This window comes from Procambarus clarkii, chromosome 70, assembly GCF_040958095.1.
Source record: "Procambarus clarkii isolate CNS0578487 chromosome 70, FALCON_Pclarkii_2.0, whole genome shotgun sequence".
Taxonomy (NCBI): domain Eukaryota; kingdom Metazoa; phylum Arthropoda; class Malacostraca; order Decapoda; family Cambaridae; genus Procambarus; species Procambarus clarkii.
In genome coordinates, this window is record NC_091219.1 from 24079754 (window position 1) to 24093701 (window position 13948).

A 13948-nucleotide genomic window follows, 5' to 3' on the forward strand; every position below is an offset into this window, starting at 1 on the left:
AAGATGTGCCCGGTATAATAACTATATTCAGGGCAGAACTAATGGACACCACAGGGAGCGGATTGTTGAAGAATTAGTGCAGAGGGTCTCAACCAGGGGGAGGGGGGGGGGGAATGTACCCCCCATAGGAGGGGGAATTTTAGGGGATTCAGGGGGAAAGTGGGACCACAGACTCTAACTGTTGGAATATTAGTCTTTCTACCAACTACAACTCTACACAATCTACAAGACATCACACTTTACGGTATGTCAAAGATCAAATGAAAAATAAAGGTAAATATTTCACTTTCATCTGCGGAAATATTCCATTTACAGTTATATTTTTCTTTTTCTTAGAAAGACGGGGAATGGCGTGGTGACGTGGGGTGAGAAGGGTGCCGGAGGCCTGAGAGGCTGAGCACCAGTGAGTGATGGTACACCATTGGTGCAATTGGAACATATATATATATATATATATATATATATATATATATATATATATACACTTCGACCCCCATCAACTAGGTTTTGGTGTCCTCGATGGCTATGAAGCAGCAGCTCATGCAGCACGAGCCTATATTAAGCACCTCCTAGATAATAAGGCATTAATTAAAGTAGACTTTAATAATGCTTTCAGCTAGGTAAAAAGGGATGTATTACTGGAAGCAGTTCGAACAAGCTTTCTTTGTCTACTCCCCTTCGTTTCAGCAGGGTACAGTAGAGAACCGACTCTGTTGTTTGAGGAACATGAAGTTCCCCAAAGAAGGTGGTCAGCAGGGAGACCCACTTGCTCCTTTCCTTTTCTGCATGGTTGCTAAAGAGGTCACAAACAGGTTGACCAGCGAACTCAACATCTGGTTCCTGGACGATGGCACCCTGGCAGAGATACAGGAGTCCCTTCTAGGGGATCTTCAGGAGGTGGAATCTAAGAGAGGAGAGTTAGGACTCACCCTAAATCCATCAAAGTGCGAAATCTTCTCATCTAGCCAACCAATCATAGATGCAGTACGAACTGTGTTGTCAGGAGCCCCAATGGTCGCTTCCACCAACAGTGTGCTGCTAGGGGCACCTCTGAGCTCCAACGCCATTGAGGTAGTCCTCGAAGAAAAGCTGAACGCCCTGAGGAGGATGGAGGGAAGAATAAGGACTTTGGATGCTCACGATGCTTTGTACCTCCTTACAAGGTGCCTGGCTTTGCCCAGACTTACCTATTTCCTAAGGTGTGCTCCCTCCTTCGACGGTCCAAAATTAACAGAATATGACGCAGTCCTAAAATCAATAATCATTAAAGTGTTAAACCTCTCCCTGCAAGATGACCAGTGGGACCAAGCAACGCTCCCAGTTAGACTCGGGGGTATAAATATTTTCAAGGCGACATAGTATTATCTCCACTGAACACCGGTGTATCTGCGGCCCTGTATGATTAATCATCCTGCGAGATGGGGACTTTTAGTATCACTGCTACCTTATTCACTCTTGTGTTGATGATATCCTCATAATGCATCCGGAGTCTGCCAGTGCAGACTACTTATCACATGCCTCTGTATGACTAACCATCCTGTGTGATTTTTTTAACATCACGTAGCTAGCTTTTTGACACACTGTTCTCCCCTTCATATAGTCTAGGGCAGCTGCACAAATGCAGATGTACCTAATATATTACTAATAATAATAATAAAAAAGACCAATACGGCAGCCATGGTCTCATCTGTCGTAAGACACAGGGAAAGATTGCCAGACAAGAAGCAGTCAATGACATCATCAAGAGAAGTTTGGCTACAGCTGGGTGTCCAGCACAAAGGGAACCTCAGTTGTGCAGACCTGACAACAGCCAAAAACGCCCAGATGGAGTCACCGTGCAGCCGTGGAGGGAAGGTAAACAGGTCGTGTGGGACTACACGTGTGCGTCTACATTTATTGATTTTTTACGTCCCTCCAATTTTAACAGGGTAAGATAGCTGCTACAAAAACGAATGAGTTATTGAGCACTTCACCACAGAAGGTGATTATGACGCTTCAACAAACTCAAGTTACAATAACATCACATATTACATAACAGGCGCATTACATAGTACAATCTTGAGTACAGGTGCAGTACATCTTGAGCACAGGTGGTGGAGAAGTAGTAGTAGTAGTCTAGGGTGAAGGAGAAGAGGTGGTGAGAGAGTAACGAACCTGAGGGCTCAAGTCAGACGGTGGCAGAGTGGTCAACTAGGGAGTCATATGCAACTACCATCCACGGGCTCACCATAGCCCGTGCTACTTGCAACTTGTTCCGAGTAGCAGAATCTATAACAACAACAACAACCCCCATCATAGATCAGCTCACAGTTAACCACCGCGTGGGGAGCAATATTTGAAGCTCATACCCCCTCGTGTTGTTGCTGCTGCTGTTCCAGTTACAATGTTCCGTAGTTTGGAGCGGCAAACTTTAACATTACAGCCTGTCCTAATTAACACAGCCCAAATGTTCATTACACGCCGCCGCCACATTTCCTGTTAATGATTGAAAAACGCTTGACACACGACTCACAATTGATGACGTTCGACCGTTTCTCGAACAACGCTTTGAAGGCAACTTTTCCTTCAATTGCAACTCTGTAAATGGTTGTCATTCTCTCTGACTCGTAACGCGTACTATAAACATCATTAATGATGCAGGCGATGAGTCACAATAACGTGGCTAAAGTATGTTGACCAGACCACACACTAGAAAGTGAAGGGACGACGATGTTTCGGTCCTTCCTGGACCATTCTCAAGACAATAGACTTGAGAATGGTCCAGGACGGACTGAAACGTCGTCGTCCCTTCACCTTCTAGTGTACTGTCTGGTCATCATTAATTATATTCAGAGTACAATTATATTGCCAACACGACCTAAACCTTCCCTAACCTACGCGGAAATGTGAATAATATGCTAATTCATATTTGAGAGAAAATCATATTTTGAATGAACAACATGTTCAAATTGATGCATGCGTCTTTGGGGTCGGCCGCTGGATGGAATGAACACAGCCTGAGGACGGGTTGAAATTTGATGCAAACTGTTCCCAGTAAGAATATTTAAATTAAATAAATTACAAGTTAATAATTATAATGCCCCAGAACACGAAGAACCTGATAACGAAATACAACTATTGTTGCAGCCCTTGGTAACGGAATACAAGCACTGCAGCCCTTGGTAACGGAATACAAGCACTGCAGCCCTTGGTAACGGAATACAAGCACCGCAGCCCTTGGTAACGGAATACAAGCACAGCAGCCCTTGGTAACGGAATACAAGCACTGCAGCACTTGGTAACGGAATACAAGCACTGCAGCACTTGGTAACGGAATACAAGCACTGCAGCACTTGGTAACGGAATACAAGCACTGCAGCACTTGGTAACGGAATACAAGCACTGCAGCACTTGGTAACGGAATACATTCCGATGTGCAAGTTCTCAACATTTTACCATAAAAGATAGAATCAGTGAAGGATAACTTTTCTAACCCGAAGCTCTTGTGAGAAGTTTGTGAGGAAGAAATACTGTTAAAGCCGAGTTACCCCGGAAGCCGAGAGGGAAGGAGAGAGTAGAAAGAGGGAAGGAGGAAGTGGTACAAGGGAGGGAGGGGTGGGAGGGAAGGAGGGAATGGTAGAAGGGAAGGAGGGGATAGTAGAAGGAGTGGTGTGTGAGAGGCAGGAATAGTTGGGAATTGTGAAGCGGGAATTTGTGAATTGACAAATAAAGGAAGATGGGAGGTGGGAAAGATAAAGAAAGAGGAATGGAAAGAATAGGGGGAGGGAGAAAGGTAGGATTGATATTTTGTATATGAACAAAAAATGGATTAGGAAAAGGTCCCTGGCAATCCTGATCTTTGATGCCGTGTTGTCTAGAAGTTGAATATTTCCGAGGGGCGTAAGTAGGGAGAAAGGGGGAGAGGGCGAGGGTGGGATGGTGGGCTGGGAGGGGTGGAACAGAGGTAGGTAAGGAGGAAGGGGAGGGGGGAGGGGATTAACAGGGGCGAAAAACACCAAGCCATTACGACTATATAGTACTTGGAAGGGGTCAGGATAAGGATTTGGGATGGGACGGGGGGAAAGGAATGGTGCCCAACCACTTGTGGACGGTCGGGGATTGAACGCCGACCTGCATGAAGCGAGACTTCCGCTGTACCATCCAGCCCAAGTGGTTGGACGATGTCAAGGGGAAATGCTGTCAAAAAGGAAAGCTGTCAAAGAGGAAAAGGTGTCAAGGGGAAATACAGTCAAGCAGTGAACGTGTTGGGAGGGAATGTGTTAGAGGAAGGAAGGGAGGAACGTCCGTGGTGCTGACGGGATTAAGATTGATGAAGTAGAGGGAACACTGTCAGCTGAGCGATTATCTCCAGAGATAGTTCTTGACGGTGGGAGTGGGAGAGAGAATGAGGGGGAAGGAGTGTGTGTGGGGGAAACTGTGGAATAGAGAGAGAGAGAGTGGGAGGGAGAGTGAGGGAGAGAATGTGTTGGAGGGAGGGAGGTCAGTGTGTGTGTGGGGAGAGGAGTAAGGCAGTATGGAAGGCAGAGAATAACAAAAAATTACTTATTATTCTACTTCAAGACACTACAAAAATCTTCAGTACACGTGGAATACTCCAGAGAAGTTGTACTGTAGGTGGCGACACAGGAAGATCACACACCACCGCCCCTCGCCTGCGTGTTCCACTCGCCTCCTTTGACCCGCCTTCAAGAGCAGACCAAGACACCAGCTGAGACACGACTAACACACCTTTACTCTCCTTTCATAGAAAAACACCAGTACTAAAACAAGCAACATAATTACTCAGTAAGATCAGATCAAAATCATCAATAACAAAATAAAAACTTAAAAAAAAAATGATATAAATCACTATCCTTTAAAAAATTAAGACAATAAAAATTGGAATAGAAAAAATTGGAATAAGTTCGAAGTTCCTCTGTTACTGGGGCCGACTGTGGAGACACCAGCCACTCTCTCTCAAAGTGAGAGTGAGTGGTCGAGAGGTCTCTCTCTCTCTCTCTCTCTCACAGTGAGAGTGAGTGGTCGAGGTCTCTCTCTCTCTCTCTCTCTCACAGTGAGAGTGAGTGGTCGAGGTCTCTCTCTCTCTCTCTCTCTCTCTCTCTCACAGTGAGAGTGAGTGGTCGAGAGGTCTCTCTCTCTCTCTCTCTCTCTCTCACAGTGAGAGTGAGTGGTCGAGGTCTCTCTCTCTCTCTCTCTCACAGTGAGAGTGGCCGAGAGATTTTCGTCTCCATGTCGCTAGGATTTTCATGCTTACTTTCCACCTTCTATATTTTTCTTTTACTTTGAATATTTTCATTTTTGACCAATGTTTTAGCATTTTCAATAGACAGGTTTCTGTTGAACGATTTGCTGACGCATCTTTTCTTTTCATAAAGGCATCATGAACTACGCAAGATTTTGTCATCAAATCCCCAGAGATGATTTGTTGATGTCATCAAGTCCCCAGAGATGATTTGTTGGGTCATCAAGTCCCCAGAGATGATCTGGTGATGTCATCAGGTCCCCAGAGATGATCTGGTGGCGTCATCAAGTCCCCAGAGATGATCTGGTAGCGTCATCAAGTCCCCAGAGATGATCTGGTGATGTCATCAGGTCCCCAGAGATGATCTGGTGATGTCATCAGGTCCCCAGAGATGATTTGTTGGTATCATCAAGTCCCCAGAGATGATTTGTTGGGTCATCAAGTCCCCAGAGATGATTTGTTGGGTCATCAAGTCCCCAGAGATGATCTGGTGATGTCATCAGGTCCCCAGAGATGATCTGCTGATGTCATCAGGTCCCCAGAGATGATTTGTTGGTATTATCAAGTCCCCAGAGATGATCTGGTGGTATCATTAGGTCCCCAGAGATGATCTGGTGATGTCATCAGGTCCCGAGAGATGATCTGGTGGCATCAAGTCCCCAGAGATGATCTGGTGGCATCATCAAGTCCCCAGAGATGATCTGGTGGCATCATCAAGTCCCCAGAGATGATCTGGTGGCGTCATAAGTCCCCAGAGATGATCTGGTGGCGTCATCAGGTCCCAAGAGATGATCTGGTGGCGTCATCAGGTCCCAAGAGATGATCTGGTGGCGTCATCAGGTCCCAAGAGATGATCTGGTGGCGTCATCAAGTCCCCAGAGATGATCTGGTGGCATCATCAAGTCCCCAGAGATGATCTGGTGGCGTCATAAGTCCCCAGAGATGATCTGGTGGCGTCATCAAGTCCCCAGAGATCATCTGGTGGCGTCATAAGTCCCCAGAGATGATCTGGTGGCGTCATCAAGTCCCCAGAGATCATCTGGTGGCGTCATAAGTCCCCAGAGATGATCTGGTGGCGTCATCAGGTCCCCGGAGATGATCTGGTGGCGTCATCAGGTCCCAGGAGATGATCTGGTGGCGTCATAAGTCCCCAGAGATGATCTGGTGGCGTCATCAGGTCCCAAGAGATGATCTGGTGGCGTCATCAGGTCCCAGGAGATGATCTGGTGGCGTCATCAGGTCCCAAGAGATGATCTGGTGGCGTCATCAGGTCCCCAGAGATGATCTGGTGGCGTCATCAGGTCCCAGGAGATGATCTGGTGGCATCATCCGGTCCCAAGAGATGATCTGGTGGCGTCATCAGGTCCCAGGAGATGATCTGGTGGCGTCATCAGGTCCCAAGAGATGATCTGGTGGCGTCATCAGGTCCCCAGAGATGATCTGGTGGCGTCATCAGGTCCCAGGAGATGATTTGGTGGCGTCATCAGGTCCCAGGAGATGATCTGGTGGCATCATCAAGTCCCCAGAGATGATCTGGTGGCATCATCAAGTCCCCAGAGATGATCTGGTGGCGTCATCAGGTCCCCAGAGATGATCTGGTGGCATCATCAAGTCCCCAGAGATGATCTGGTGGCGTCATCAAGTCCCCAGAGATGATCTGGTGGCGTCATCAGGTCCCCAGAGATGATCTGGTGGCGTCATCAAGTCCCCAGAGATGATCTGGTGGCGTCATCAAGTCCCCAGAGATGATCTGGTGGCATCATCAAGTCCCCAGAGATGATCTGGTGGCGTCATCAAGTCCCCAGAGATGATCTGGTGGCATCATCAAGTCCCCAGAGATGATCTGGTGGCGTCATCAAGTCCCCAGAGATGATCTGGTGGCATCATCAAGTCCCCAGAGATGATCTGGTGGCATCATCAAGTCCCCAGAGATGATCTGGTGGCGTCATCAAGTCCCCAGAGATGATCTGGTGGCGTCATCAGGTCCCCAGAGATGATCTGGTGGCGTCATCAAGTCCCCAGAGATGATCTGGTGGCGTCATCAGGTCCCCAGAGATGATCTGGTGGCATCATCAAGTCCCCAGAGATGATCTGGTGGCATCATCAAGTCCCCAGAGATGATCTGGTGGCATCATCAAGTCCCCAGAGATGATCTGGTGGCGTCATCAGGTCCCCAGAGATGATCTGGTGGCGTCATCAGGTCCCAAGAGATGATCTGGTGGCGTCATCAGGTCCCCAGAGATGATCTGGTGGCATCATCAAGTCCCCAGAGATGATCTGGTGGCATCATCAAGTCCCCAGAGATGATCTGGTGGCGTCATCAGGTCCCCAGAGATGATCTGGTGGCGTCATCAGGTCCCCAGAGATGATCTGGTGGCGTCATCAGGTCCCCAGAGATGATCTGGTGGCATCATCAAGTCCCAAGAGATGATCTGGTGGCGTCATCAGGTCCCCAGAGATGATCTGGTGGCGTCAACCAAGGAGGGCGCCACCTCGTGTCATGGATGCAAATCAAACCTGGACGCGGTAATATGTCGAACTTTTGGTGGTACAGAAATGAGTCAAGTTTATCTCCTGGAAGACATTTGGTGGGCGGAGCGAGCGCTTAACGAGAAAACTTGCGATTGACAAACACGTCTTAGTGTTTTCTTGTCTCGTGAGTTGAAAAAAGTTGCGTGATAAATTAGTGTTGATTGAGATATGTTGTTGCTGATGTGTTGTTGTTGTTGTTAATGACGTTGTTGTTGTTGTTGTTGTTGTTGTTGACGTGGGCAGGATTATTTGTTGTTATAATATGAACGTTTATTGTTGATCTAGTAATTGGTGATGAAGGTTCCTCGTTTGTACAGGAACGTAAATCTTGATTCACCAAAGACTTCCATTTGATTCACACAAGGATGCCTCTAGATCCACACTTTATCCACTCGCAATAAAGTGCGTGGATAGAGTCTATAGATCCACCCAAGACACACACACTTGATCCATACAAGGATGCACCAAAATATGCCTCCTGATCAAGCCAACTCTGCCATACAGCAAAGGGTTCGCCCAGCATCCCACGGGGCCGGGAGACGCACTACATAGAGCTCTGTCCTGACCGGGAACGCACTAGATAGAGCTCCGTCTTGACCGGGAACGCACTAGATAGAGCTCCGTCCTGACCGGGAACGCACAAGATAGAGCTCCGTCTTGACCGGGAACGCACTAGATAGAGCTCCGTCCTGACCCGGAAAAACCAGGTTTCCACTTACGAAACCTTTACATCATTTCTCAATCACTTCTACCTACTTAGCATTTATAGATCAGTTTATGAGCTCCGAAGCGCTACGCGGGGTGTCTTTAACTCTAAAATTCTTAAGTTGTAATGCTTATAAACTCGTAAGAGAAACTCTTTAATCAAATCAGATTAAGCCGTAATGATCGAGGAAGGGTACACTAGTCTTCTGGGGGCCTGACGGCTGAGTGAACAGCGCTCAGGATTCGTAGTCCTAAGGTTGCAGGTTCGATCCCCGGTGGAGGCGGGAATAAACTGACAGTTTCTTTCACCTTGATGCCCCCTGTTCACCTAGCAGTAAATAGGTACCTGGGAGTTAGACAGCTGCCACAGGCTGCTTCCTGGGGATGTGTAACAAAAAGTAGGCCTGGCCGAGGACCGGGCCGCGGGGACGCCCCGATAAATCATCTCAAGATAACCTCAAGATAACTAGTAAGCTAATCTTTGTGGTTTGTATCGCGGATAAGCTTCACTACACGCTGTATGAACACCTCTGTGTACCGGCGGAAGGTTACCATGTAACGCTGGTGACACAGTAATACATGTTACAGCAGGAATGTGTAGGAGAAAGTGCACGCTATGGTGAAGGGCTCTGGTGAAGCCCGGTGCTGAGTTGAGGTGGTTCAGAGTCTTGCTGAAGTGGTCTAATGACAGGCTCAGCTACCTTAAAGTCGGCCCGGGGGGGGGGGGGGGGGCTGAATTCGCGTTGACGGAAAATTATTAAATATCGCGAGTTCCGAAAATATAAAAAAATAATAATAACGCCCCTTCCCCAGACGAGAGAAAACGATCATCGAGGGAGACTGATTTAAAAGCTGTTTCCGATCCGATTTTCCACATCAACCGCCAGCGGCAATATCCAGGAAACAGGCCTTTTTCCCGATAGTATATTTCCAAGTATCCTTCATCCCTTCGTTCCTTTACTCATTCTCCAACATTCATACTTCAACTCGGGCCGACGGAGAGGAAATAATGGAACTTCTTAAATAAAGATGAGAATATCTGAAATTTTGCGTTCATTAGGCTTTTGTTGACTGTTTTTTTCCCTCCTTCTGGATGCTAAAAAAAAAGAACTTTGCTGGAAACACTAATGGAAAATGATGAGAAATTCACCTCTCGAATTAGAAATTATAATGGATACGAACCTGGGATATTTCCCTTGCATACTGATAAGCCGAGACCAGGCGAGCCAATGTTGAAGCCTTTTGCCCCGGGTCAGTGAAATACTCGCAGGGCCAGACTTACTGGAGCAGTGCCAGACTTACTGGACCAGTGCCAGACTTACTGGACCAGCGCCAGACTTACTGGACCAGTGCCAGACTTACTGGACCAGTGCCAGACTTACTGGACCAGTGCCAGACTCACCAGACCAGTGCCAGACTCACCGGGTCAACTACCCGCCGACCAGGTCAATGAGGGTGACCTCCGGGTCAGGTTCAGTGGGAGAATTAGCCGCCTCCGGCGACAACAATCAGCTGGAAAGGTTAAGCACGAGTTTCCCAGAATAAGCGGCATCACATATTCAACAGCAATTACTGAGAGAAGTTATATGAGACTAGCCCCGAGCGTCTGGCCCTCCAACCATCGAACATAAAATAAAGCAGACATTTCCACTTATAGATTCAGATATATGAAGCAAGAACCACAGTGGAACGGAAAGCAACAGTTGCTTGTCTAAAACTAATGTGTGGCCAAAACTAATGTCTTGCTCGCCTGACAGCTGAGTGGACAGCGCTTCGGATTCATAGTCCTGAGAACAAATCCACAAGGTCCGTGACGAGGATTCGAACCTGCGTCCGGGAGCATCCCAGACATTGCCTTAATCGACTGAGCTACTTTTGTTCATTTGATGCATCACGTTAGTGTGATCTCTGTGTGTCATAGTCCTGAGGGTCCGGGTTCGATCCCCAGTGGAGGCGGAGACAAATGGGTAAAATCTCCCTCCAGTCCGGATCACTGCATGATCCAGTAAGTTCAGTAGAACTTCGGTTTCAACTCTTTTGACCATGTCGTAGCTCAGTCGATTAAGGCAGCATTTGGGATGCTCTCTGACGCAGGTTCGAATCCTCGTCACGGCCCTTGTGGATTTGTTCATAGGTGGCTGGGAGTTTGACAGCTGCTACGGGCTGCTTCCCGGGAGATGTGTAACAAAAAGGAGGCCAGGTCGAGGACCGGGCCGCGGGGGACGCTAAGCCCCGAAATCATCTCAAGATAACCTCAAGATAAGACTGGCGGACAGGTCTGGGAGAGGTCAGGGGTCGACCCGGGCTCACTGTGAACTCTTGAAAATTTATATGTTTTTGCTGCTAATGGAGAAATTGTAATTACAAAAATTATGTTAATTTTTACATGATCAGCGATTTTTTTACATTTCTGAGAGAAAAATATTTGTTTTCAAATTTTATCAGGTGCCCAGGATGGGTATCAGGTGCCCAGGATGGGTATCAGGTGGCCAGGATGGGTATCAGGTGGCCAGGATGGGTATCAGGTGCCTGGGAAGGGTATCAGATACCCAGTATGGGTATCAGGTCTAACAAATCAGATCAGCAGCTATACAGGTGGTATTCACAAGTGTGTCAGATTCCTGTGGTGAGCAGAAGAGACATTGCGGCATTATCCTTGGGAAATATAATCATGTCCTTCATTATATTTTCAACCTAAAAAGTTTCTTAATAATATATACAGACGACTTTTCGTAGGTGTATATATATATATATATATATATATATATATATATATATATATATATATATATATATATATACACACACACAGTGGAAGTATGGTCAATATACAGCAGTGAAGGTTTTCATAGAACTCAAGGCCAAGTTTCATCAAGCATTTATGCAACCCCTTACGAAACCTGTACATCTCTCCTATATAATGGCGGCTTTATTTATATTAACGGTTTACGAGCCTGGAAACTTCACAACCCAAGGTTATTATTGTTACAAACAACCTCGTATAGTGCCTCGGAGCTCATACAACTGTTTAATACATGTAAACAAAACCGTAATGATTGAGAAGAGATATACAGGTTTCGTAAGTGGTTGCATAAATGTTCAATCAACCTGGCTCTTGACATTGCAGAAAGCTATTTTTCCCCCTAGGGAAAACCCCACACTGTATGAGGTGCGTCTCACACAGTTCTTAAGGTTATCTTGAGATGATAACCTCAACCTTTTAGAAGAGATAACAGAACCTTTTATCTCTGTGTTACTCAGACAACATGTGGATAATAAAACATATCTTTGCCTCCCTCTTGTTCCACAAAAGGTGTAGATCCTTTTCTCAAAATGATGGATTGAGAAGGTATGACAATCCACGATGAAATTACACTAACGTAATATTTCTTTAAGATCTTTGGAGCAGAACGGGGATCGGACGAGCGTCCAGACGCCCGCCTTGGCCAGTACATCATAATATACTTAAGTGTTACACATTCTACAGTCCGCCCAAACTCACTGTGAATATGGAGGCACCGAGCTGCTACCCTCGAATATTATAACTCAATCGAATTTTGACACGTAACAATCATTCACTGTGGTGTAGGTAGTGGCAATGGAGGCGTGTGTCTGGAGTGATCCAGGACGCTGGTTCAATCCCGCAATCCTCCTCCCAATGTTTTCTCCAGAAAGTATTAAACATGAATGAACAATGTTAGTCAAATCATTCATGATGAGTCCCTAGACTTAATCTGCTAGGTCACGCTGGTTACCGATATATATTATTACACACACACACATAATATATATATGCGAACAAGCCTGAATGGTCCCCAGGACAATATGCAACTGAAAACTCACACCCCAGAAGTGACTCGAACCCATACTCCCAGGAGCAACGCAACTGGTATGTACAAGACGCCTTAATCCACTTGACCATCACGACCGGACATAATGAGGTGATAGCCGAAGCTATTTGAACCACCCCACCGCCGGCACTCGGATAGTAATCTTGGGCATAGCATTTTACCAAATCACCTCATTCTTTGGGGCACACGTGAGGAACACAAATGCGAACAAGCCTGAATGGTCCCCAGGACAATATGCAACTGAAAACTCACACCCCAGAAGTGACTCGAACCCATACTCCCAGGAGCAACGCAACTGGTATGTACAAGACGCCTTAATCCACTTGACCATCACGACCGGACATAATGAGGTGATAGCCTAAGCTATTTGAACCACCCCACCGCCGGCACTCGGATAGTAATCTTGGGCATAGCATTTTACCAAATCACCTCATTCTTTGGGGCACACGTGAGGAACACAAATGCGAACAAGCCTGAATGGTCCCCAGGACAATATGCAACTGAAAAATGCTATGCCCAAATGCTATGCCCATGGTAAAATGCTATGCCCAAGATTACTATCCGAGTGCCGGCGGTGGGGTGGTTCAAATAGCTTAGGCTATCACCTCATTATGTCCGGTCGTGATGGTCAAGTGGATTAAGGCGTCTTGTACATACCAGTTGCGTTGCTCCTGGGAGTATGGGTTCGAGTCACTTCTGGGGTGTGAGTTTTCAATAATATATATATATATATATATATATATATATATATATATATATATATATATATATATATATATATATTATCAAAAAACAACAAATCACAAAATATACAAAAGGCAAAAACCTGTTAATCCCACAACAACAACACACTACCAATTGCTCTTCAATGTGTTAAACAATCTCCCACATATACCTACACCTACGTCTTCCTCTCCATCCCATGTGTCACTCTCCCTCCCATGTGTCACTCTCCCTCCCATGTGTCACTCTCCCTCCCATGTGTCACTCTCCCTCCCATGTGTCACTCTCCCTCCCATGTGTCACTCTACCATAAACAGGAACTTCACACTGTCCTTAACTTCACTAAATGCACTTAAAACAGAAGTTTCCAGCCAGAATATAGTTTCCAGTTCCAATGCAAAAGCTGTGTGTGTGTGTGTGTGTGTGTGTGTGTGTGTGTGTGTGTGTGTGTGTGTGTGTGTGTGTGTGTGTGTGTGTGTGTGTGTTTGTGTGTACACTGTTCATGGGCTGGATACACTCACGAGGAATATGATGAGACATGAGCAAGATGGAGCTTCCTCTGCTGCTAATGTCTTGTGATGGGAAGTGGCTTTATGTTTTGTTGCCATAGTCATGTTGTGAAAGGGGCTTAAGCTAGAGTGTTTGTAAACACTCTATATGCTTCTGCAATGTGGAGAGAGAGAGAGAGAGAGAGAGAGAGAGAGAGAGAGAGAGAGAGAGAGAGAGAGAGAGAGAGAGAGAGAGAGAGAGAGAGCAAAGGGAAGCTGCGGTCAGTTTGTGATGCAGAGTAATTGCAGGATATTATTATGAAATTATGGCAGTGCTGTTGCTTTCAGGACCCTGTATACCACTTATGTCAGACCAATCCTGGAATATGCAGCTCCAGCCTGGAGTC

At 46.4% G+C, this 13948-nt stretch overlaps 1 protein-coding gene across 1 annotated transcript in view; it reads right to left on the reverse strand.

Moving 5' to 3' along the window:
* Positions 1 to 13948, reverse strand: part of LOC123744891 (protein mono-ADP-ribosyltransferase PARP12) — a 167346-nt gene that overhangs the window by 38729 nt on the left and 114669 nt on the right. The gene's annotated exons all lie outside the window — the stretch shown is intronic.